At 40.9% G+C, this 27,526-nt stretch overlaps 1 protein-coding gene across 2 annotated transcripts in view; it reads right to left on the bottom strand.

Moving 5' to 3' along the window:
- LOC132824754 (protein shisa-like-1) overlaps window positions 1-27,254 on the bottom strand; it is a 163,551-nt gene extending 136,297 nt beyond the window's left edge. For both annotated transcript variants that reach the window (XM_060839458.1, XM_060839459.1), the window contains exon 1: window positions 26,797-27,254. The gene's annotated coding sequence lies outside the window, so the exon portion shown is untranslated. The remainder of the gene's footprint in view (window positions 1-26,796) is intronic.
- Window positions 27,255-27,526: the final 272 nt, after the last annotated feature.

Raw genomic sequence — 27,526 nt, 5'->3', positions numbered from 1 at the left:
GTAATAATTGGAAAATGTAAACATTGTAATTAATATCAGTGGTGAAGGCACAACGAGATAAGAAAGCACAAAGAGATAAGAAAGTGGAGGAGATGCACAGGAAAGACACGCAAAAAGAAATGCAGAAAGAAAAGCAAATACAAAAGTACTTATCCAAGAATAAGTCATAAAACACAAATGTGTCATCTTTAAATTAAGAAGTTACCAAACAATTTCATCAGACCCAGGATGCCCAGCAATGAGGTGTACGTTCTCCTCCTAATGCTGACAGCCACAAGACTCCACATGCTAAAATATACACTTCCTAATTGGTTTTGCTTTTTAACAAAAAAATCAAAGCATTACAGTGAACTAAGAGAGATGCATGACTTCAAAGTCTGGTAAACAATGCCATTTGCACAGTCCAACTATTCTCTGATTCCCTTCACAATTACTCCATCTCTCCTAATGACTCAAATTGGCCTTGACATCTCATGTAAACACCTTTAGAGATTGACTAACATATAAAATAGAGGCTGTTCATTTATGGCCCTAATTAAATAAAGGACTGGTATGGAGTTTAAGCCCCTAAAACATTTATAAAGGTTCTGTACACTATTTAACAGCAATGCAATTTGAGTTCTTCAGTAGCTGTAAATCAGTGGCTTTGATATTATAGCGACATGCCATAAACACCCATTTCATTTTTTAAAATGGTGTAACTTCGGACTCAACATGGGCAATACAATAAGTGATATACAAGAAAAATTGAGCAACACATTACACAACGCTGTAGGCTAACCATCAGCTCAATGTTACCACTTTATGTTCTGTTGCCATCCTGCAAATTATGCAAGAATAGATTTGTTAAAACTGTTGGATGTCTTTGTTTTTATTCCCATTGTATCAAGGAGTAATTGCTGATAAATTTGCTTAGACTAGCTCAACCATCACTTTACTTTATGGTCTTTGCAGATGTTGCAGCTTATCGCATTCATTGCACTTGATTTTGCTTAACCACCCAGTAGACTGGGACCTAAAAGCACCATGTTAGTGGACCTTATCCTCTGCCTGTTGTCAATTCATTTCTCTGCCTAATCATTTATTCATACTTTTCTTGTTCCATTTCTGAAGATGCAGTAATGCACCAGCTGCTCATTTTGTATGCCTCTGTATTTATAAGCGATGCGATATTAATAAGCCTATAAATTATTGCCAAAGTAGATTCTGAATGTGGCCTGTGCAGAGCGAAAGAGATTTGAAGCTTATAGATTAGCTGCTCTCTTTGATACTGACCCATCTGTCACTTGAGGCTAACTTTGCATTCCAGATCTTTAATTCCCTATTGTTCATGCAAAACCTGTACATTTCCTTTTCTGATATGCAACTAGGAGATGAGGGAAGTTAGACCTTACAAGCAGAGAATTTGTACTTCATTGACCTTTATCATCCATCTATGGGGAAACACCAATTGGGAAAAAAAATCACATGAATACAGATATAGTATCACAAAGGGGAAAACTGCTGACAGACATTCACTGTTAGAGAAAGGACCTGAAAGGGACGAGGATAGATGCTAATTGGGAAGCTGAACAGATGTGCTTGAAAATATCAGAAGCTGTGACAGTGCAGGAGAAAGAAATGAAGAGAAATACTGAATTAAACATTGTTGGATTCATTTCTCTAAATGAGTATAAGGCTTAATAGCCATGGATAGCAAACAGGAGAGCTGTTAGATATCTTCTAACAACATTAAGATGAAGATCTGTGACATACAGTTGTGATTTCTAATAATGAGCAGCCTTTGGTGGGAGGTGCTCTCCTGAGGCTCCAACACAGCAGGTTTGGGAGAGGCAAGGGCTATTTTGACAGCCAGGCTTCATTCACTAAGAGAGGATAGAAGGGGGAAACACAATGATTCAGGAAGGGGGCACCGGGCAGCTGGGTGAAAACTGTTTGTCAGGCCAGAAAAAGACCATCTTTTTCAAAGCAGTCTTTAACAATTCCTTTGAGAACAACCAGTTCAGCCATTCTACGCATGCTTCACTCAAAGTTGCAATGAGTCCTCTGTCCATCAGGGGATCCGGGGTTGCTTTTTAGAGAGAGATTCACACTTGCAGCAACAGGAACCCATGTGAAACTTCACAGTTGAGGCTTATCCCCACCTTCTCTAGGACAGCTAGAGATGGGAATAAATGCTGGCTCAGCCAGTGATGCTCACATTCTGGGAGTGAACAAAGGGAAAACAGAATTGTCATATTAGAGAAGAAAAATCAGAACGGGAATGGTTTGAGAAATGGACAGAAAGCAGTTCTCTGTGGATTTTGCAGCATTAGCAATCTGATCTTGCAAGGCAGAAGCCACCAAAGTCAAAGCATGGTCAACCTTATAAGTCAAACTGTCAGAATAGCTCACAAGGGAGCTTCTAAGGTCGCTGTTTTGAAGTTTCTGTGGAAAATATTTTAATATACACTGTCCTTACTAGTGATGTCAAGATCATAAGCACAAATAGGCTATTGGGGCTGCCTCACGTATTGGGATACATGAGGCAGCTAATCACTTTAACACTGTGGTGCTGTTTGCTGGGGTATGGAATATGGAGCATGGCTTAAAAACTCCCTGAGGGAGAATTATCAAAATTTACAAATGTAAATAATTCTAACTGTTTGTTAATTCCTAGTTCATTTGATAGGTGGATTTAATTGGCTGCAAAGTTCTAACTTGCAAACTGGAAACCAGGCTGACTTTGTTTTTCTTGTTTTTTTAGTTTTGCAGTTTTCTAGGTCGTCCTGCGGTATACCTTGGAGATGGGGGTATGTAGGGGAGCGAAGTGAGCATCTTAATACAGCTGATGGGGTGTGATGGACATTCATAGCTGTGAGATGGATGTGCTTGTTGGGGATGAGAAAGAGAGAGAGGATGGGGGGCGGGGAGTTGGGTCATAAGATGTTGGAGCTGTGGAATACACATGGCAATTGGAGCAAGGAGTAAGAGGTAAAACATTAGGAGCACAAAAGACCTGCTGAGGAATGAATGGAGCAAATGGGCATGGATTGGAGGGTGGGAGATGTAGTTGTTAATTCAGCAGAAGTTGGGAGTCATTGAATAGGATGGAGCAGATGTGGATTGGAGATTTAATGAGATTTTCGTGAGTGGGGTGGTGGGTTTTTCTTATAGGTTGATCCATAATGTCCCTGGGGAGGGAATTCCAGGATTTTGACCCTGTAACAGTTAAGGAAGGCAAGATACTTCCAAGTCAGGATGGTGAATGGTTCGGAAGGGGACTTGCAAAGTGGTGGTGTTCCCACATAGCTGCTGCCCTTGTCCTTCCAGATGGAAGTCATCATGGGTTTGGAAGTTGGTGAATTTCTGCATTGCATCTTGTAGATAGTTCACACTACTACTACTGACCATCAATAGTGGAGGGAGTGGATGCTTGTGGATGTGGGGCCAAGTGTGTGGTTAGATCAATGCAGTGTGCAGCTTAAGGAGTTGTTTGGTAGTGTGAATGGAACACAATCAAGGTTGGCGAAAGTGGCAGAGGAACATCATGTTCAATGGCTCAGCATTATATGTATCTGGGCATGAAAGTTAGGGAAGAAATTGGTAACATGGGAATGCAGGGCCCTAGTGGAAGAGGAAGTAAGGATAATTGAGTGCAGAAGTAATAAAACGAGAAGCTTGAAATTTTCTGAGGAATCTTCAAATGTAATTGGGTTCCTTTATTGGAGTGAGGCAAACCAGGAAAATCTTGATTGAAAATATTTGGGGATAACTCAGGAACATGTGATCATGCTCGAATTTTAAATTAGCTTCACTGTTGCTCCTGTTCACCTGATTCTGCTCTGATAAAGTTGCCAGATTGGGAGACGTTCAAGAAATAATGATTTTCTAATGTAAGATCTAATCCTGGGTTGAAAAACAATGGCAGTTTTTGATGTCAATGTAACAATAAGGCTAATGGTGGTATTTTATTTAAACACAAATAGTACAGAATCATCAGGCAAGGGTCAGATTTGAGGTTAAATATGCATATGCAAATTATGGTGGTGCGTTGTTTTGCCAGCACAAAGCTTTGTAAAAACATGATTTCACTCAGTACTTTGCTATGGACATGCATCATGAAGTTGCAATATTTGTGCTGCAGATACAATTTAAACCCACCTTAAAGTAAGACTAGGAATTAAAGCGCAGGTAGCCTTTTCCTGGCCCTGAAAATTAATTAATGAGTGAAATCTCACTCTTACAGTTCATGGATTTTATATCCAGTTTTTAAAAAAATGTCACTTAATTATGTTCCACTGTTATCTCTGTTTCAATTTTCAATTTTCCCTTTGCTTAATCCAACCTTTCTATTCGTCTCAATGAATCTTGTTGAGGGATCAAGATTCTCGCCTGTTGGCTGTGGAGCTGGCAAAAGCCATGTGTTGCGTTTTTCAGGAAAGGTCCACTGGCACGAAGTCCACCTTGGACTTAAGATCCCAAGGGTGAAAATCCTGCCCACTCACAGCTGCCAGCCTCTTCTGCTCAGCAGTACTATGGAGAGAGCCATACCTGCTGGCAGAGGTGCACCTCCTAAAGAGGTCACAGGGTCATCAGGAGAGAAAGGCAGAGGCATTGGAAGCAATGGGAAAGGCATAACTGTTTAGATTAGATTAGACTTACAGTGTGGAAACAGGCCCTTCGGCCCAAAAAGTCCACACCGACCCGCCGAAGCGCAACCCACCCATACCCCTACATTTACCCCTTACCTAACACTACGGGCAATTTAGCATGGCCAATTCACCTGACCCGCACATCTTTAGACTGTGGGAGGAAACCGGAGCACCCGGAGGAAACCCACGCAGACACTGGGAGAACGTGCAAACTCCACACAGTCTGTCGTCTGAGTCGGGAATTGAACCTGGGTCTCAGGCGCTGTGAGGCAGCAGTGCTAACCACTGTGCCACCGTGCGGCCCACACTCCTGCCCAATGTTGAGTCCTTCCCTCTGGGACTGATTGCCTTTGGTTGAGGAACTCTCCACCATCTCTCTGCAGTGACAAGATGCCCATAGGAAAGTAGCTGTTGTGACAGTTCCACCTGCAGTTGGATTAGTCCTAGCAGTGGTGGTGATTGATTGGCCAAGTCAGGGCTTCAATTGGCGGTGGGTGGGAAGGTGAAACTTTCCATCCAGAATGTAATTCTGGTGGAGGAGAGAGGGTGGTGTGAGTCAGGACTGTGACTACCTTACTGAATTAAGTGTCATTCTTGCCTAAGCTTACCACCAGAAAGAATGGACGATTCTCTTATGTAATCCTTTCTGTAATTGGACTTAAATTGAATTCACCCTTTTTTTCTGATCTTCCTTGATTTATTTTCCAATCCTTAAGTCCCATTACTTCTAAAGATACCTATTGCTTCTCCTTTAGTTAGGACCTGAGCACAATGCTCCCTCCACTGTGATGTTAATAAACCATACTTGCAGCCATTTGGCGAACAAAATTAGAGAAAGGAACAGGGGTAAGTCTAACTCTTGATGGATACCATTAGATTCCGAGTAATTGCACATTCTGGTCCAATAAACCTTTATGTTCAAGATGTTCAAAGCATTTATTCTTGTTAATTTACTTCTAATTTGCTTTTAGTGCTTATCATTTGATTAAGTATACTGATTTGTGAGTTTATGTTACATTTTGATTGAACCCTATTTAAGAACAAAAACTGAAGCAAGATTGCCAGTAATGGAAAGTATAAATGAACTAAAGCTATGGCAATTAAATGACGTACTAAATTTCTAAATCATTATGTTGTGTTGAGAATTGAAGTAATACAACAGACTGTCACCTCGAAACAATAATAAATGTTCACATTTGTGTGTAATAATATCCAAAAGTACTTCACAGTGGTATGATGAAGCCAAACATTTGGATGGATAGCCAACATTTTAAACATAGAGATGTGAGACTGAGATGTGGAGAGTTTGGGAGGGAACTCTGCACTGGGATGTGAATATTGGAAAGGAAGTGAAAATAGAAAAATGCTGCAAACGCTGAAAGGTCAGGCAGCAGAATTTATTCTGCTTTTGCAACACAGAAACTGCCAGAGCTGCTGAGCTTTTCCAGCAATTTCTGGTTTTACATAGAACATAGAACATAGAAAAATACAGCGCAGTACAGGCCCTTTGGCCCTCGATGTTGCGCCGATCCAAGCCCACCTAACCCACACTAGCCCACTATCCTCCATATGCCTATCCAATGCCCGTTTAAATGCCCATAAAGAGGGAGAGTCCACCACTGCTACTGGCAGGGCATTCCATGAACTCACGACCTGCTGAGTAAAGAATCTACCCCTAACATCAGTGTTATATCTACCACCCCTTAATTTAAAGCTATGCCCCCTCGTAATAGCTGACTCCATATGTGGAAAAAGGTTCTCATGGTCAACCCTATCTAAACCCCTAATCATCCTGTACACCTCTATCAAGTCACCCCTAAACCTTCTTTTCTCCAATGAAAACAGCCCCAAGTGCCTCAGCCTTTCCTCATACGATCTTCCTACCATACTAGGCAACGTCCTGGTAAGCCTCCTCTGCACTCGTTCCAGTGCCTCCACATCCTTCCTATAGTATGGCGACCAAAACTGCACACAATACTCCAGATGCGGCCGCACCAGAGTCTTATGCAGACATGACCTCAGGACTCCGGAACTCAATTCCTCTACCAATAAAAGCCAATACGCCATATGCCTTCTTCACAGCACTATTTACCTGGGTGGCAACTTTCAGAGATCTGTGTACATGGACACCAAGATCCCTCTGCTCATCCACACTACCAAGTATCCGACCATTAGTCCAATACCCCATCTTCTTGTTACTCTTACCAAAGTGAATCACTTCACACTTAGCTACATTGAACTCCATTTGCCACCTTTCTGCCCAGCCCTGCAGCTTATCTATATCCCACTGTAACCTGCCACATCCTTCCTCACTGTCAACAACTCCACCGACTTTCGTATCATCCGCAAACTTGCTCACCCAACCTTCTAGCCTACCATGGGGAACCTTATCAAACACCTTGCTAAAATCCATATACACCACATCTACTGCTTTACCCTTGTCCACCTCCTTAGTCACCTTCTCAAAGAACTCAATAAGGTTTGTGAGGCACGACCTGCCCCTCACAAAACCATGCTGACTATTCTTGATCATATTATTCCTATCCAGATGTTCATAAATCCTATCCCTTCCAATTCTCTCTAAGACTTTGCCCACAACAGAAGTGAGACTCACCGGCCTATAGTTACTAGGGTTATCCCTACTCCCCTTCTTGAACAAGGGAACTACATTTGCTATCCTCCAGTCTTCTGCCACTATTCCTGTAGACAACGAGGACATAAAAATCAAGGCCAATGGCTCTGCAATCTCCTCCCTTGCTTCCCAGAGAATCCTAGGATAAATGCCATCAGGCCCAAAGGACTTATCTATTTTCACCCTTTCCAGAATTTCCAACACCTCTTCCCTACATACCTCAAAGCCATCCATTCTAATTAATTGTGACTCAATATTCACATCGGCAACAATGTCCTGTTCCTGAGTGAATACTGACGAAAGGTATTCATTCAGTGTCTCCCCAATCTCTTCACCCTCCACACGCAACTTCCGACTACTATCCTTGACTGGACCTATTCCTACCCTAGTCATTCTTTTATTCCTGACATACCTATAGAAAGCCTTTGGGTTTTCCCTAATTCTACCAACTAAGGACTTTTCATGTCCCCACCTTGCTGCTCTTAGCTCTCTCTTCAGATCTTTCCTGGCTACCTTATAACTCTCAATTGCCCCAATTGAACCTTCACGCCTCATCTTTACATAGGCCGCCCTCTTCCCTTTAACAAGGGATTCCAGGGAGATCCAAGATGGCGGCGACTCAGCAAGTCTGAGTCTACAGAGCCCTTCCCAAAACCTGGGAAAAGTGGGTTTCCTGCCCCCACCACACTTGCCAAACCACCCAAAAAATTTCTTTAATCTTAATTAGCTGCTGAATATTATATTTAAATAGTCTAATACTGAGTGGATAATGAGTAAATCAAAGGGACCCCGCAGCTCTCAGAAAACAAAGACCCCTCCCCCACCCTCCTCTCCTCCGGCTGCAGCTGATGTAAAAACAGGCCTTATAGAGATGATTGCCAGATTGGAATCGACACTCGTCAATTTCATCGCAGAATCCCGACAGAGATGGAACTCATTCGAAGAAAAGCTGCAGAAACAGAATCAAACTATCGGGGAATTGCAGGGCCGAGTGGAGGGGGCGGAACTAAAGGCCACGACCTCCGAGGCTGCAGCTCAAACAGCTGCAGAACAGGTGCGAACCCTCGAGCAGAGAATCAGGGCCTTTGAAATCTACATGGATGATATTGACAACAGAAATCGGAGAAAAAATATTCGGTTGCTGGGCCTTCAAGAGCAAGAAGGGAAAGAACAGTTAGTAGTATTTCTGGAGCGATGGCTGCCCCAGCTTTTAAACCTGGGGGCTGAAACTGACCGGGTAAGGGTGGAGTGGGCCTACCGGGTCGCAGTACGCGGATCTGGCCCAAACCAGCGCCCACGCCTGGTCCTGTTCCGGCTGCAGAGTTATAGGGAGAGGCAGATACTCCTGGATGCCTCCAGAAAGCTTGGAAAGGATCCTAAAGCTATGATTCATGAAGGATCCAAGATTATGTTATTTCAGGACTTCTCCCCGGCTTTAGCACAAAGAAGGAAGGCGTTTGATGAGGTGAAGAAATGTTTAAGGGACTTAGATATTCAATACACCTTACGCTACCCAGCGACGTTATGCTTTACCCACGAAGGATCCGAGTATAATTTTAGATCACCGGAAGAGGCCAAGAAACTTTTAGACTCAGTTAAATAAATCGTAAGAGACAATTTATGTTGGCTTGCCTCTCCCACACTCCGTGAGGCGAAATGGATACTTTATTCTACTTTACTTTTGCCTGTGGGAGCGGGGTTGTCTTCCTTGCTATCTTATGTTATTATACTTAACTGTAATCTGTTGGAGTTGTAATTTTATAGTTATGTGTGTTTGTACGTGGCATTGATGCTATCAGATATACTCAGGTATGGGTGGGGAGGGGTGAGGGTGCGGCGCTCACTGTTAACTCTAGCTCGGTATTATATCTAAATCCTATTAAGGAGCGCCCGGGTCGAGGGTGGGACACTGTTTGGGAGAGGATATGGTGGAACGTTGGAAAGGTAGTAAGGCCCCCTGAGAACAAGGGGGAAGATCTCCATTCAAACATGTTTAATTTTTTTTTGTTCTTATTGTTTGGAAATAGCTTCCTTTTTATCATACTGTTATGAGTGTATTAGAGAACATTTTCTCTTGTTTGAAGGATGTAAGCGACTCAACTATACACTCTGGATGATTGTGGATTAGTTGAATTTTGATGATTATATATTTAAGATCTATTTTTATATTAATGTTTGTGCTTGAAAATTCTGCTTATTTTTGTAAATTTGTCAAAATGTTAAATTTCCAATAAAAATATCTATTAAAAAAAAACAAGTGATTCCAATTCCTTATTAAACCACGGCTCCCTCACACGACCCTTTCCTCCCTGCCTGACAGGTACATACTTATCTCCACATATCGATTGCGCCCTTCCCTTGAAGCCTACTTTTCCAAGCCACGCATCCCAAGTCATGCCTCACTGCATCATAATTTCCCTGTCCCCAGCTTTAACTCTTGCCCTGTAGTGCACACTTATCCCTCTCCATCACTAGAGTAAAAGTCACCGAATTGTGGTCACTGTCCCCAAAGTGCTCACCTACCTCCAATTCTAACACCTGGCCTGGTTCATTACCTAGAACCAAATCCAGTATGGCCTCACCTCTTGTTGGCCTGTCTACATATTGTGTCAGGAAACCCTCCTGCACACATTGGACAAACACCGACCCATCTAACGTACTCGAGCTATAGCTTTCCCAGTCAATATCTGGAAAGTTAAAGTCCCCCATAACAACCACCCTATTACTTTCACTCTTCTCCTGAATCATCCTCGCAATCCTTTCTTCTACGTCTGTAGGACTATTAGGAGGCCTGTAGAAAACTCCTAACAGGTGACCTCACCTTTCCTATTTCTAACCTCAGCCCAAACTACCTCAGATGGCGAGTCTTCATCCATTGTCCTTTCCACCGCTGTAAATCTATCTTTGACAAGCAATGCCACACCTCCCCCTCTTTTACCCCCATCTCTGACCCTACTAAAACATTTAAAACGTGGAACCTGCAACATTCAATCCTGTCCCTGTTCTATCCGTGTCTCCATAATAGCCACAACATCGAAATCCAGTGATTACTTATTGACCAAAATAAATGTAACTGACACTTGAAGAATTCTGAATTTAATCATGGAAGGTGGTGTGTGCATGGAATGAGCTGTTAGAGGAAGTGGTGGAGGCTGATACAATTACAACATTTAAAAGGCATCTGGATGGATATATGAATAGGAAGGGTTTAGAGGGATATAGGCCAAAAACTGGCAAATGGGACTAGATTAATTTAGGATATCTGGTTGGCATGGATGAGTTGGACCGAAGGGTTTGATTCAGTGCTGTATATCTCTATGACTCTGTGTCAGTATAAAGAAACTGAGTTACTCCTGGCATCCTCCGTTCCTAAACAGGAGTAGTCAGGGTGGTATGAGGGGCTGATTGTGGGCATTTGACATCAGAGGCTTATGCCACCTTCCTAACATCAAAGGAACAAAATTTTGGGAGGGAAGCCTATCTGTCCACCTACAACTGTGACCCCACTGACCGCCGTCACTTAACAACTGGTTAAAGATCTCCCATATCACAACCCTGAAGGAATCTGTTACTGGTGGGTGAGAGCACTGGCTGTCTTTTCTACCAGTTTTGGGGAAACAATCTTTGATTTGCCCCAATCTTTAGGGATTATTATGGGAACGGATTGAGGGGCTGGTGGCATTGTACCATTGCAGGAAAGCTGCTGAAAATCACACCCTGCCCTAGTTTCTAATGTCCAAGAGCCCTCTCCTTTGTGACTCTCCCCTCCACAATCACCACCCCTGAAAAGGTACACCCTGTGCCTGTTTTTCCTGTGCTCTGGGATTGTTGTATGGTCACCAGCCACAGGCTCTGTAGCAGTGCTGCAGTTCACAATGGCTGCTCACTTCAGAATGACCAGTGGTTTGAGGCAGGGCAGGAAAAGTAGTTACTGCCCTGGGAAATAAGCCCTGTTAAAAGTCTCATGCGTGATTACTTAAACACCTGTTTGACGCAAGACCGAGTGGACTTTCCCTTTCAGCTTATCGTTATAGCTGTCTTCACCCTGAGACAAAAAGCAGAAATTTCAGATGGAGATGTTTGTTCATCAGAACACTCTATCTCTCTTCACAGATTCTGCCTGATTTACAAGGTATTTCCAGCATCTGTGACTTTTTTGTTTCAGCATCCACAATGTTCTGTTTGTGTATGAGGGAAGGAGGCTGTGTTTGTTATTCAGGCATGGCAAGTGCTCAATCTTTGTCATAGACATCATTCTTTTCCCACGGGGTATCTTTATAAATGGGATAATTGTACAGCTTTGTTAACAGAGGCTGAGAAGAGAGTTATCTTTCTGACCTTTAGGCCGAGAAATTGGTGCATGTTATAATTAGTGAAATAATTAAAAGTGAGGGAAATAACTTTCCAAATTGGTGATGAAATAAATATATACTTGAGCCAAAAAACATGTTTTAGAGGAATGATTTATGGCTATATCAGTCATACAGTTCTCATTCTATATTAGATATCTCTACATTTTCTATATTTAAATCGGATGAAATAGCTGGCTGTGTGTTAGTGGAATGGACCATTCCTCAGATTTATTAAAGAACATGGCGCCGATAACATATTACTAATATTCAGGTCATGAGAAAAAACTAATCGGATATAATTTCCCATATATTTTATATCTGCTACAACATGCTCATGATTTAAACTTCTGACATCTATTATTTCTTTAACTTTGACAGACTTTTTGTCTATAACAATCTATCACTTACATGCAAGAGCGCAAACCAAATGATAAAATGTGTTCAGTGGAGGTAACAATGAAAACAATGGAAAAGGAATCATTTATTTTCTTGCTTTGAGTAGGTATCACATCTCCAAGATATCACAGCTTATCAAGCCATCTTAGTACACAGTAAATTTCTCTCTGCAGTGATTTCTTTTTTGGACTTAATCTAAGGCTAAGAATAATCTGTAGCATTGATTTCTGTTTATCCTCATGATTTCTATAGTATTGATTTTGTGTTCTGATTTCAAGTCCAATCACTCTCGCCCTTGACTTAATGTCCTTCCTGGACTGATTTGAAACTATGTAACTCCTTGGGCCTTCAAGTCAAAAAGGCTGGGATTGGTATGCGCCAACAATACAAAACAGATTTGTAGTTTCTACAGCAGCCAATCTTTCCCCATACCCGGTGTACTCCCCACTGAAACTCAGAGAACAATAGTTCAAGCTCACTCTGAGTTTTTTTTTAGCCTTTATTCTCACTTTTGGTTTGTTTAACATTAGAAATCTCATCAGTACTTTCCAAGCCAGTGGTGGTGAAAAATGATTGGCTATCAACACTGCTGGCACTGGCCAGTTTCTCCCCCAAGGTTTCCAAGGGAGTGTCACTTCAAAAGGAAGATTATGGGCAAGTAGGTGTCCATTATACATGCATTTAATGTGAGTGGGCCTTTGACAGAAAAAATAGCATACAATTTCATTTCAGTTACTGAACTTCCTCAGATTATTTAGGTTTACTGTCACAGCTCAAACAAAAACAAAGCAGTTAAGCCAGGTAAGTATTCACTTTCAACCCGCTGCCCTATAAATAGTCTGAAAATGTTCCACTCAACCAAGATGCATGGGATTATTTAATCCATGGAGATGTAAAGCTGTTTCCTTCCCATAAAAGATGAGAGTAAGGCACTGATCCACACTAATGAAGGTGAAATTATCCTTTGGATGCAAGACCAAAAATGTAACTTAAGTAACACGTCTTCTATTTATTCTTAATTTTCATGCATTTAATAAGTTGTGCATTTTGCACATATTGAGGTGATCATGGGATTGCTGGAGAATTAGACAATTTCAATTCCCCACTATTAGCATCAGCAATCCCAATTCTGCTCCCTCATCTTTTGCTCCCAAAGTATGCCTTTAAAAGCAAGCACGGAGAACACTTCCCCTTGCACCAACGTGACACCTTCCCATTTCCTACATCAGCCATTCTGTGCCAGTCTGAGTGAGGTTATCACTGCTGTACTTAATCCAGTTTTAAGATGTAGGCTTTAACACCACTGAGTTGGCCTTTTGCACAGGACCTTACAGTAGAGAAGTTTTAAACCTTATTAGTCTGAGGTGGATTTGAAACCAGGATGTAGAAATGTCATATACATGTAGTTGGTCAACAGTTTCAGGTATCTCTTGACAGATTCAATGTGGTGATGTATTTCAAATTTTAAAGTAGCACAAGGAGGACAGATTTAATTCATGTTCTTTTCCAGAAAATAAAATAATTTTCATAATTTGCAAGAAGGTATCATTGCTCAGTCTTGCCTAAGCATTAGTAAGCTTCATGACAAAAGTCACAGCTGACATTCCAGAGGGGCCCTCTTTTGATGAAATGTTAAACTGAGCCATCTGCCCTCTCAAACATGAAAATTTCTGAGTGGTACCATTTCAAAGAGAAGATGAGTTATTTCTGAGTGTCGTGAACAATAGTTAACCCTTAATCAGATTATCGGTCATGGATTTCTGTGTTGTTTGTGGAGACACGGCATGTTCAAATTGGCTACTTCTTCCTACATTACTACAGTGACTATACTTGAAAAGTACATTCTTAGCTGTATGGTGATTTGAGACATTTGGCCTTTATGAAAGGGATTCCTTTTTTTCTTACACCCTAACCTTATACTTACTTTTTTCAAAAACAAGGTAGCTTTATGTTCCCCTAAGATGCACACTTTAGCAAGATACAGCCTAAAGCTATTTAAATCTTCAGTGCAAGTTCCCCACCATCCTGACTTGGAAATATATCACCATTCCTCCAGTACTGCTGGGTCAAAATCTAAGACTCACTCCCCAGCAGCATTGAGGGTGTGCCTACACCAGATGGACTGCAGCAGTTCACCACTATTTTCTCAAGGGCAATAAATACTGACCTCGCCAGAGCCCCTACAACCACCACCAACAAATGAATTTTTTTTTAAAAAGTCACAAATGGCCTTTACAACTAGAATCACAAGATTCCTATCAGGTATGTTGGCTGGGTGCTTGGTTCCTGACAATATCAGCCACAACAACTTCTTTATATGTAGCATTTTCTTTAATGTAAATGAAAATGTCCCAATGTGCTTCACAGAGCATTCCCAAACAGATTTGGCAGGGTTATTAAAGCTAATTATATTGTCAGCATCTCGATGTTCAATCAGCTCAGGACAGACAGGATTTGAACACTGGGATTTCCTGGTGTATTACCTCCTGAGGTCAGGCTAAGGCCCAACTGAGCTATTGCAAGAACCTTGTAAACATGTCCAAAAGAACAAGTTCATTGAAAATAATAATTGTGGACCATTATTGTTATTGAGAATCATGTCAAGGAAATGTTATGAATTTGTTGACCAGTTTACAAATGTGTTCACCATCTGCATGTGATAAACTGTTCCCATACATTTATAAACACCAAGCCAGCACTTAAATTAAGTATGACCAAATTGGTTGCTGTTTGCTTAAAAAATAACTCTTATTCATTTGGTCCCTTACTGTGAAAACAAATATCAAGCAACATAAACAGCAAGAACTGCATAATTAAACTAAATTAAATTAATTACATCCAGTACCTTGGTTCATGGTCTGGGACTTCTAAGTAAGTTATGAGCAAGACTTCTTATTCCCAGTGACAAGAGTGACATCTTTATTCCTGCATTGTGACAGAAGACATGAAAGGAAAATTCGGAGATCATCTAAGGAGATTTCTAATTTGGTATGTAAAAGGTGTACATTTCCATATCTTGGCCTCTGGAGGTGGGAAATTCTGAATAATGGGCTTTATTGGAATCATGATTAATGCTCTCTACAGTTCTCGAGGGAAGCAGAAGAAGTTAAAATAAATAATGAGCTTGTCCAAATGTCTTTGTTTCCTCCCTGATGTGACAGAAAACATCTCACTTTTCCAACTTTTCATTCATTACAAAAGGCCAGAGCTTTAAAATACTACGGATGCTTTTAAGCCTGGATTCCAAAGTAAGATGATTGTTCGAGAGACAAAATACCTCCAGTGTAAAACTAAAGGTGTCAAAAAAGTTTGAAACAAAAATGGATTATGATCTCTTGTGACGACAAAAATAATGAAGTGCTGACCAAGGCTTGTTCAACAGTAAGTCATTCCTTTGGATTATGTCCCCAAATGCTGATACGTTTTGTGGCCTTTCCCTTTGTAGAATGTACAAGGACAGGCGTTTAAAAAGCTAGTTTCAAGATTCGTAAAGTGCCAGAAAATTGAAAAGCTGCCAAAGCAGTCAGGGAGGTTGGAGGCAAGGGGCAGTAATTGGTGGCTTTCAGAGGCCATCCTTTGTCCCTCAGCTGTGCTCTTGACTTCCCATAGATTTGGGGAATTGGATGTCCCATCTCCGACAATCTGGCAGACAATGAGAAAGGGATGAATAGCTCTCCAGGGTCAACTCAGCAAACTATTTTCACTTCTCTCCATGTCTCTTGCCACGTCCCTAGGGCAGAATTTCCTCTCCCTATATTTCAATCTCACCATCATATTTTTGACCATTCCAGGTCACAGCAATGGACATAACCATAACCTGGAAAGATCTCTTTGATTCTGTGTGACGTGTATTAACTCTTAACCTCTCTCCAGTCTTTGATATTCCTGCCAGCACATTGCTTCTATTGTCCAGCTCCATCAGAATGCCTCTACCTTGGCTCCACTTCATGGTTTAACCCCATCCTGCCTTCACTCAGTTTTCTCTGGAGCACCTCCAAAATTTAACCTCAACTCCCTTATCTCTCAGTGACAACAACTACAGATTGTCTCTGTCTCTGTCTCTGTCTCTCTGTAATCTAATGGACTTTTATGCAAAAATTTGTGAAGATTAGGCAAACCAAAACCTTGTTTTAGCTGTCTGCCACAAATCCTGTCTCCTTGTGACAGATTCCATTTCCTTCCCTGAACATTGTTTTAAAATGAACCAAGCTGTTCTTAACTTCAGCATTGTACTAAGCTCTGAACTATCTTCTAACTATAACCACCACCCTCTTCCACCCATGAAACATTGACCCCAGTATTTTCATTCAGCAATTCTGTTGACAAAACATAATAAATTTTTGTCACTTCAACCTAGACCATTCCAATAATCTCATGACCAAGCTCTCATTCACGAATCTCTTCAAATTTCAATTGATCCAAATCTCTGCTGCCCCAACCTATTTTGCAACAAGTGCCAATCATTAATTGCCCATCATCCACTTATAGCTGACTGATCAATATTGGTTTTGAGTTCCTAATGTCACAAATTTGACTTCTCATTCATGTATTTGAATTGCTTTTGCAACTTATCTTTCTCCATAACCTCCTCTGACTTCATAATACTGAATAATAATACTACATAATATTGAATCCAATTTTTCCTCAAATTCTGGCCTTTTGTGCATCCCCGCTCTTTTTGCCTTAATATTTGTTCGTCATATCTCCATCCTTGTAGGCCTCGCACTTTAGAATTCTTTCCATAAATTGCTCCACTTCATCTCCATTTGTCCTTTAATAGTTCATTTAAGACACATCTTTGAGACTAAGATTTTGTTCCCCCTTTTATCTCCATTTTTGGTTAAACCTCCATTTTCCTCTTATGACAAACTTTCAGATTGTTGTCCATACATATATACAAAGGATGTTATCATTATTCATCATTAACCTCTAAAACTATATCAACATCTGCATCTCCTATTCTCCACATCTGATGTTTACGTTCTTTGGATGCTGCTAGATTTAGCCTGTTGCCATGTGCTCTTTCTCAGCTCTTAGCTTCGGTAATAACATGGATATGTGAGGCTTACGGTGAGTTCTGACAATTGTGATTTTAACTCACATTTTAAATAACCTACACATTTTAGTTGAGCAACTCTTCAGACTTTTTTTTTCATTCTTCCTCCTTGTGGCTTCCTTTGTAATATACATGCATTTAACATTTTTATATAAGTCCTTTAACAATTTTAACTAATACATATAATAGGGAATCAGGTTCTCTTTTGTAACAGAATCTCAAATCTTCCTCACTTGTGTGTGTTTGTATATGTGACCCAGAAATAGGTCTGGCTAAATGCCACAGACCTACTCGTTGCACACGGGGGATGCAATGCTAGTTGTTACAGTTCCTGCTCATGTTGCAAAACTACAGTGATAATACCATTTGTCTTTCTTCTGGCATCAGAGATATATCAACATAATGACTGACATCTCTGGTGTAAGATAAAAGAAAAAGATATATCTAGCACCTGGCAACAGTCTGAAGAAAATGATTATTATAGGATCATAGCTGGAATAGTTCTCTATTATTATAGACTGACTCAATGGGCCAGTGCACCAACAATCTTAGCTGTCTGATGTCCCTTTTTTCCCCTCACTTTTTGATTCTGCCAACTTTGAAGGGTGGCACAGTTAAGTTTAAATCTGCCTTTGCTAATGTTCATGAGCATATACTTCCAAGTTAGGATCACGAGTAAAATCTGTATGATTTTTCTTTAAGTCTTCTTTCCTAACTCAGGGATCCAGAGGCAACACTGGCAACACAAATACAGTGCTCTTGGCTAAAAGCAATAAAAAAACAATTGGAGCTGGAGACTCCAGTATCTGTCTGATTCAAACCGACTGCGCATTTAAAAACTGTGACGTCTATTAGCATCCTATTTTTTTTAAAAACTGAGTTTGGAACTCTTGATGTGGTGATTTTGATTGTACAATAGGTGATGCCTCAGAAATGTTGTGTGCACTTATCATATTTTGCTATTGGTGTGTGAAATGTAGTGTTGGTGCGGGCTGTTCCTCAATCTGCTTTTACTAGGAAGCTGAACAGAATTCTTGACCAGAGCAGAGATCAGATGAGATAGCAGGTAAATGGATTCACAGGTAACACTTGATGCATATGATATTCTAGACTGCTTTTAAGAGGGAGAATTGGAGGGTGTCAGAGACAATTGTCCAGAGATTTTCTTCCCCACTAAATGTCAATGATACATCAGTTGATAGCACCCTTGCCTCTGCCTCTGGGTTCAAGTGCACAAAATCAAGACCATCAATCCAGTGTGGTACTGAGGAGATGCTACACTCTGAGGTGCTGTCTTTCATCTGCCTGATAGGGGAATGTAAACGATCCCATGGCGCTGCCTTCAAGGGCAGTAAGAGTTATCCTGGTTTTTTTGGCCATTATCACTCAATCAACACAAACACAAATATCTGGTCACTCCCTGACTCGTGTTTTTGGCAGATTTTTGAGCACAATGTGGTTACAATGTTTCTTATATTACTTCAGTCACAACATTTCAAAAGTACATCATTGGCTTTACATCACTTTGAGATGTCTATTGGTTATGAAAGCCTTTAAATGCAAGCTTTATTTTTTATACCTGTCATTTTTATACAGTTATATTTTTCTTTGCTTTTGGAAAATGTTCAGCAAGCTCTTATTTTTGTCTGGGAAAGAAAGCAAGCAGGAAAGTTATACATCTGATTACTCTTTGTTTATGACACTTTGGTGTACTTTAATAGGAGTTAAATTAGTTTACTGCATATCTTCAAATGAGAAAGGCTCACCAAACACTTTGAAACAACAGTCCTTTCAAACTGGCAACACGCTTTCACTTTCTCAACCATGAATGCTAGTTGGTGCAATGGTGGAAAATAAAAATAGGTTTTTCCAATTTGAACTACTTCTTCCTTTGAACAAGACATAGAGGAGAGGAAATGCAATTTAACATAACTTCAGACTTCTGTCATTGCCACACTGAAACTAGCTACAGGAAGAAATGGAATAGCAATCCAGTTATTGTTGTAAGGGCTGATTTTAGTGCCCTACTGTGTGTTGGCTTTGGTGGCTGAGGGGCATGTAATTGCATGGGAAGGTGGAGAGCTGCAATGCAGGCAAGAGAGAGACAAGCATATGCAACAGTACCAATTCCAGTGCATTATTACTTAGGGAACTCTGTTCAAGCAATGCATTGTTGTTTCAAAGCCTCTTCTTTTATGATTTAAAAAAAATGGCTTTCAGGTGTTATATCTTCATGGACGATAGATGTGGAACTAGAGAAGCACAGCAGATCAGACAGCATCGTAGGAACAGAAATAACGACATTTCCTGCTCTGCTTCTCCAGCTTCACATCTATCGTCCATAAAGGTACAATACCTGAAAGCCATTTTTTTTACTTCCAGCATCTGCAGTCCTTACTATCTCCATTATATCTTCATGGTAAGTTGTTTCATTAATTTCCATTCTTTCTTGATTGCTGAAGTGAAATAGAAAAATGAACCAGGCATAATTCCTGGCATGGTGAGACCATAGGCAAGAGGCACAAAGGTACAATCAATCAGTCACTTCTCTGCAAATGAACTGGAAAAACTGTTTTTCTCACAAAGACAGCACCTTCTAACACAGTTTTCTTTTTTTTAAAAAAAACTGACTACTTTATTCAAAGTTTCAAATCGTAACCAAAGTTTGTAAACTATAGAACAGAAAATATAAAAATATCAGCTGATTTACTTTAGATTAGATTCCCTACAGTGTGGAAATAGGCCCTTCAGCCCAACCAGTACACACCGACCCTCCGAAGAGTAACCCACCCAGACCCATCTCCCTCTTACTAATGCACCTAACACTATGGGCAATTTAGCATGGCCAATTCACCTGACCTGCACATCTTTGGACTGTGGGATGAAACTGGAGCACCTGGAGGAAACCCACACAGACACGGGGAGAATGTGCAAACTCCACACCCAAGACAGTCACCCAAGGCTAGAATTGAACCTGGGTCCCTGGTGCTGTGAGGCAGCAGTGCTAGCCATCGTGCCACCTTTAGAAATTATTTAAATAATGTCTAACTGTCTAAATAGATAGCATGTTATGTGAAGGCGCCACTATTTCATGCTATGTATTTCCACTGTCAGCAGGTGTATGCACTTATTGCACCTGTTATAGTCACTAGTGCCACTATTGCTGTTTAATTTGTGCCAAGTTCTGAGGGCAATCGATCTTATTTCTTTTCCTCTATCACTTCATTTTAGAATCGAAATTCATTTCACTCATCTTTCTCAAGTGCAGTCCAGAAATTCCTCAGAACATTTTAAAATTTATTCATGGGATGTCAGTATCACTGACGAATCCAGTATTTATTGCCTCCATCCTTAATTGCCATTGAGAGGTTTTAAGCTACTTTCTTGAAATGAAGCTGTCCTTTGAGTATAGGTACACCCACATTGCTTTGAGGGAGGGGGTTCCAGAGTTGTGATCTAGCAACAGTGAAGGAAACACAGTATATTTCCAAATCAAAATGTTGTGCACTTCGGAGGGGAGCTTGCAAATGGTGGTGTACCCATGCACCAGCAGATCTTTGTTCTTCTAAGTTGCTGGTCATGGGTTTGCAAGGTGTTGCCCAAGAAGCCTTTGTGAGTTATTGCAGTGTATTTTGTCAATGGTATACACTGCATTGGTGGTGAGGGAATAAATGTGGAAGGTGGTAGATAGACTGTTCTGACATGGATTGCATTGAACACTTTTAAGCTCCCCTGTTAATGGAGAGTATTTCATCATACTCCCCAACTGATGCCTTAAAACTGGCAGACTGGCACTGAAGGTCAAGGTTACTCACTGAAAAATGTTTCGCCTTTCATTGTTCTTGTAGCAACAGTATTTATGTAGGCTGGTTCAGTTCAGTTCCAAGTCAATGGTAACCTCCAGGATATTGATAATGGGGAATGTAGCAGTTGTATTGCTTTGAACAGAAGGGGATGATAGTTAGATATTCTCTTTGTCATTGCACTTGTGTAGCACGGATGTTGCTTGCCACTTATCACTACAAGCCAAGATATTGTCCTCATCTTGCTGCATTTTAACATGGCCTGATTCAATACATGAAGAGACAGGACTGGTGCTGAACATGATGGAATCATCAGTGAACATTTTCAATCTGACCATTTGGTGGAGGGAAGATCGTTGATGGAGCAGCTGAAGATAGTTGGGCTTAGGGAGCAATATTGAAGCACTTCTGCAATAATGTCCTGGAGCTGAGGTGATTGCCCTCCAACAGCCATCTTCTTTTGTGCTGTTATGACTAAATCGAGTGGAGAGTCTTCCACCAGATTCTCATTCACTTCAGTTTTGTTAGAGATCCTTAATGTCACACTTGGAGTAATTGAGATGTACAGCAGGAAACAGACTGGTACATGTCAACCAGATATCCCAACCTAATCTAGTCCCACCGCCAGCACCTGGCCCATATCCCTCCAAACCCTTCCTATTCATATACCCATCCAGATGCCTTTTAAATGTTGTAATTGTACCAGCCTCCACCACTTCCTCTGGCAGCTCATTCCATACACATACCACCCTCTGTGTGAAAAAGTTGCTCCTTATGTCTATTTTATATCTTTCCCCTCTCACCCTAAACCTATGCCCTCTAGTTCAGCACTCCCCCATCCCCAGGGAAAAGACCTTGTCCATTTATCCTATCCATGCCCCTCATAATTTTATAAACCTCTACAAGGTTACCCCTCAGTCTCCAACACTCCAGGGAAAAATGCCCCAGCCTATTCCACCTCTCCCTGTAGCTCAAATCCTCCAATCCTGGCAACATCATTGTATATCTTTTCTGAACCCTTTCAAGTTTCACAACATCGTTCTGATAGGAAGGAAACCAGAATTGCACACGATATTCCAAAATTGGCCTAACCAATGTCCTAAACAGCTGCAACATGACCTCCCAACTCCTGTACTCAATGCTCTGACCAATAAACAAAAACCTTCTTCACTATCCTATTTACCTGTGATTCCACTTTCAAGGAGCTATGAACCTGCACTCCAAGGCCTCTTTATTCAGCAACACTCCCTAGGACCATACCATTAAGTGTATAAGTCCTGCTAAGTTTTGCTTTCCCAAAATGTAACACCTCGCATTTACCTAAATTAAATTCCATCTGCCACTCCTCAGCCCATTGGCCCATCTGATCAAGATCTTGTAATCTGAGGTAACATCCTTCACTGTCCACCACACCTCCAAATTTCATGTCATCTGCAAACTTACTAATGATACCTCTTATGCTCATATCCAAATTATTTACATAAATGATGAAAAGTAGTGGACCCAGCACTGATCCTTGTGGCACTCCACTGGTCACAGGCCTCCAGTCTGAAAAACAACCCTCCACCACCACCCTGTCTTCTACTTCAAGCCAGTTCTGTATCCAAATGGCTACTTCTCCCTATATTTCATGAGATCTAACCTTGCTCACCAGTCTCCCACGGGGAACCTTATCGAACGCCTTACTGAAGTCCTTATAGATCACATCTACCGCTCTCCCTTCACCAGTCCTCTTTGTTACCTCTTCAAAAACTCAATCAAGTTTGTGAGACATGATTTCCCACGCACAAAGCCATGTTGACTATTCCTAATCAGTCCTTGTCTTTCCAAATACATGTAAATCATATCCCTCAGGACTCCCTCCAACAACTTGCCCACCACCAATATCAGGCTCACCAGTCTATAGTTCCCTGGCTTGTCCTTACCACTTTTCTTAAATAGTGGCACAATGTTAGCCAACCTCCAGTCTACTGGCACCTCACCTGTGACTATTGATGATGCAAATATCTCAGCAAGGGGCTCAGCATCACTTCCCTAGCTTCCCACAGAGTTGTAGGGTACACCTGATCTGGTCGTGGGGATTTATCCACTTTTATGCATTCCAAGACATCCAGCACCTCCTCCTCTGTAATATGGACATTTTTCAAGATATCACTATCTATTTCCCTACATTCTATATCTTCCATATCCTTCTCCACAGTAAACACTGATGCAAAATACTTGTTAGTATATCTCCCATCTCCTGAGGCTCCACACAAAGGCTGCCTTGCTGATATTTGAGGGGCCCTATTCTCTCCTTAGTTACCCTTTTGCCCTTAATGTATTTATAAAAACCCTTGGATTCTCCTTAACTGTATTTGCCAAGGTTATCCCATTTTCCATTTTTGCCTTCGTGATTTCTCTCTTAATTATACTCCTGCCTTTATACTCTAAGGATTGGTCAAATGCTGCTTTGTTGTCACGTGAAATCATTTTCACTTTATCTCTGGAATTCAAATTTTTGTTCATGTTAGTACCATGGGTGCAATGATGTCAGGAGTTGAGTGGTCTTAACAGACACCAGAGTGAGCCTCAGTGAGCAGGTTGTCAATAAACAAGTGCTTCCACTTAGAACTATTGATGTCACTTTCCATCTATTTGCTTATAACTGAGAATAGACTGATAGGGTAGGACTTGGCTAGGTTGGATTTGTCCTGCTTTTTGTGGACTGGACATATCTGGGCAATTTTCCACATTGGCAGATCAATGCCAGTGTAGCAGTACCAGACAGAAATATTTCCACTCTGCTGGCATGACTTCACTGCAAGTATGGAAACTCTCTACTAATGCCCTTTAAATAGAGCTTCCACCATGTTTCTTTCAAATTTACAGCAGGACAGAGCACAGGCAAAACCCAAGGAAATTGCTGGCCTAGCTCTTTGAGTAAAAAATGAGGTCTGCAGATGCTGGAGATCACAGCTGAAAATGTGTTGCTGGTCAAAGCACAGCAGGCCAGGCAGCATCTCAGGAATAGAGAATTCGACGTTTCGAGCATAAGCCCTTCATCAGGAATCCTGATGAAGGGCTTATGCTCGAAACGTCGAATTCTCTATTCCTGAGATGCTGCCTGGCCTGCTGTGCTTTGACCAGCAACACATTTTCAGCTGGCCTAGCTCTTTGCCCATTACTTGGACCTTTCAGTTGTAGAAAAATATTGCTTCCAATAACTTAAATGCTAACAGTGAAAGATTCAGACATCACGGCAATGTAATTATGACAGAGACTTCCCGCCTCCATTTGCTCAGGAGTGGTACATTTTTGTAAAGCAGCGGCTCACAAAGTGAAGCCTACAGACTGCCTGTGTTCTACAAAGGGTCAACTGGTGCCCACTGTCTGGTCCAAAATTGAAGTGACCAAAGTTGGTATTTTGTGATAAAAGTTTGGTCTTCGCACCAAGTGTGGTCCAAATATTTGAGCCTCAGCTCTGAAGGACCTGGCATGCCATGAACATATAACTCAACCATTGAATCATCAATATTTTGGAGGCAGAAAACAATAAAGTGGAATTGGCTGAAGGCAGACTCCAACATGAGACCGAAGCTGTTCAGCTCAGAACCAGACATGAGCTCACTGATGTCTCAACAAAAGCCTCAGCACTTTTCCATTAATCTTGATGAATTATTTTGTGGTGATAAGAGAAAGCGGGTGAAGTGATCCATAGGGTCATTTGTTCCATCTAAGTGACCTGTGGATGTGAATGTTTAAGTGCCACTTCTGTAAGGCAACATTCCTGTCACAGAAAAGTTAGCCACAGCTTTTCTTTGCCAATCAGCTTTGTTCTAGTTTCTGATATTGGTCAATTGTAGCAATTGCGTAACCTACTCATATACAGCAGGTATGTATAACAGTCATGAATAAAATACAAATTATGGAATGCAATAAGCAAAAGGTGAACTTTGTTATAAGAGTAATTATGATTCAAACACATTTTAGCCTTTCGGTACTAGACAGTAATGAGTTGTTTCTTTTCATCCAGTGTGTACTGGGAATTTCTAAAAGCAGAAATGTTTCTGAACTTTAGTCTGCAATATGCACATTACTGAAAGCATTTAATCTGTTGTAACTATCAGTGTCTAATCTGAGTTCATTCAGTGTAAACTGATTACCTCATTGTTTGGTTGCTGCTTACGGATTTAAGGAAGACATTTTGTGAAATCCTGAGTTCAGAATTACAGGGTATTATTATAATGGCTACAGGTTAGCTGTATTGGATAAAACTTAAATACAACTCGACATTCTGAATGTAACACTTCTATTCTCTTTGACTTTTGAATCTAATTAACTAAAATACTGTGAAGATTAGAAAAAACCTAATTGCTCATGCAATAATGCTGCAACAAATGTTTAGCTTTTAAAGCATTTGGATTGTTTGTCATTACTCAATAACATTTGCTTTTTATCACTACAAGTTGGCATATATTTCATAGAATTAGTGGTTGAATCAGGAACTTTCCAAGTGAGGGGTAACATATAAACTGCATTCCTTAAAAATGAAGTGACTTCCAAGTTTTAATGGTGTCTTGGATAACAATGGGGTACAGTCTTAGAATTGTAACATCTCTTCTTACTACTCAGCCAATCTCCTTTGAACTGTTTCCTTGCTCACTTATTCCTTTAAGTAATATTTTCAGTGACAACATTTGGACACATATGAAAGTATGCCTATCCTCTGAAGTCTTCCGTTGTTTACTTGGATTACCAGAGCTCCAGACTTAGAATTAGCCTGAATTTTCTGTTATTTAAAGGAATAATTATGCAGTATTCACAACAGCAAATGCTCACATCCTCCTCCCTACAAAATGCAATCAAGAGCAGCCCATAATAAGGACTGTCCTGAGACGACATGGAATGTAGCTTGCAGGTCACCAAATATGACTGACAGGAGATTCCAAATTATTCTCTGTTAATTTTTTTTTGAAAGAATGAAGCTTTCTATTAAAGGGATTATGTAGAGACCATTTACCAAAAGAAAGACTATTGTCCAAATGTGTCACTTTTGTGTTCCATGTATTCGCTTTGCCAAACACCCAAGATGTGAAATGCAAAATCACCGCTAGCAACCTGCAAATGTGTGCCCCAAAATGGGCACAAAAATAACTGAAGTGAATCAACATCAACTTCCCAATCCAATCCCCTCCACAACCTTTTCTGGTAAAGCAGTTTGACACATTTTGTTTACTTGGTCGTCACACTTAACATAAATTATCTGCTGCCTCTTAGTCTTGTATACTGTATACCAACATACAAGCAAGCCACAAACTCCCCTTGCTCATCTCCAACAGCTATGCATTTTTTTGCTGTTCTTTTATTCTAACTGCATTTCAAATGGCACCGTAACCCTGTGAACAGAATGCAGTTAATAGAAGCGTTTGTACAGTACACAAAAACAATGCAAGTAAAGGTCGTTCCATTGGAGCCACGTTAGCATAAGTAGGTTTTCTTTTGTTGGAAGCCACAGACTAAATTTTAAACGCACTTTTAAGGTAGGGAGCAACAATTCGTCCAATTTTTGCATCATAGCACGGGCAGCGTTTGCAGAAATCAGACCGGTTAAACAGCACTGACTGAGCTAAATCTCCAAACAAGAGTTATAGTTGCTTGGTTCGGGTGGCAATATAAATTGAAGCAGGCACGCACTATACATTATGACAGCTAATGGTTCTCCGTCTTTTCTTCCTGAACTATTGGCAAAGTCCTATAAATATTGCGCGTATCGTGTAAACGTTATTGATAGATGCTGTGTCTTACTTGGATAAACTTTGGTACCCGATAACTACACTCAAATCACTATGGCAACAATCTCTAGCATTTAGCAAAGGAACAGCTTTTACAGCACAGTGAAACAAACAAAAAGCTTCAATAAAGACAAAGAAAATTGCTGTACCTGTTAGCAGTTGCTTGATTATAACCAGGGCTGGTGCTTTATTGCAGTCCGGCATATAATCTCAATAAAATTTTTGAAATATGTTTTAATGTTTCTTTTTTGTAACTGACTGTTCTCCCCAGTGGTCTTGTTAATCCATTCTAGTCCATATTCAGATCAAAGGCGATGCAAAAGCAAATGGACAGCCTTTACATCTGAGCTCAGAGGTTTAATGCTGTCATTAGCAGTTCCAACCTGACACAGACGAGGCTGGCACCAATGCTAGGGTCGGGGGTCAGGCGAGAGCAACCAGTTCCAACATTTCGTTCTTCCCAATCCCTCAGAGCCAGTGCACTCTCTCTCTCTCTCTCTCCTTCCTTTCAAGTGCAGATGTGTAAGTCTGTTCTGTTTGGGCAGTCTGTCTCCACACAGCTGTTATTCCACAACCTCACCTGAGTACATCCCTCTTGGCTGTTTCTCTCTCTCTCTCTCTCCTTGTTTGCTTATTTCATTGATCGCTAAGAGTAGATAAAGGAAAAAAATGGCAAAATCGGCAGACAAACCGAGGATTTACAGAGCTGGCTGAGAGCGCGAGATCAAATCATGCTGTTTCCTGATAAAGCTGATAAGGACAAGATTGAAAATATTCTGCCTGTGTGCATCGAGCAATCATGCTTACAGTCTCTCTCTCTCTCTCCCTCATGGGGAGGGATTGAGAAGGCAGAGGCGGAAGCAACTCTGAACATTTCAA

The sequence above is a fragment of the Hemiscyllium ocellatum genome, chromosome 19 (genome assembly GCF_020745735.1).
Source record: "Hemiscyllium ocellatum isolate sHemOce1 chromosome 19, sHemOce1.pat.X.cur, whole genome shotgun sequence".
NCBI lineage: Eukaryota > Metazoa > Chordata > Chondrichthyes > Orectolobiformes > Hemiscylliidae > Hemiscyllium > Hemiscyllium ocellatum.
The sequence above is the reverse complement of the archived record's forward strand: the minus strand, read 5'-3'. Positions and strand labels throughout refer to the sequence as shown.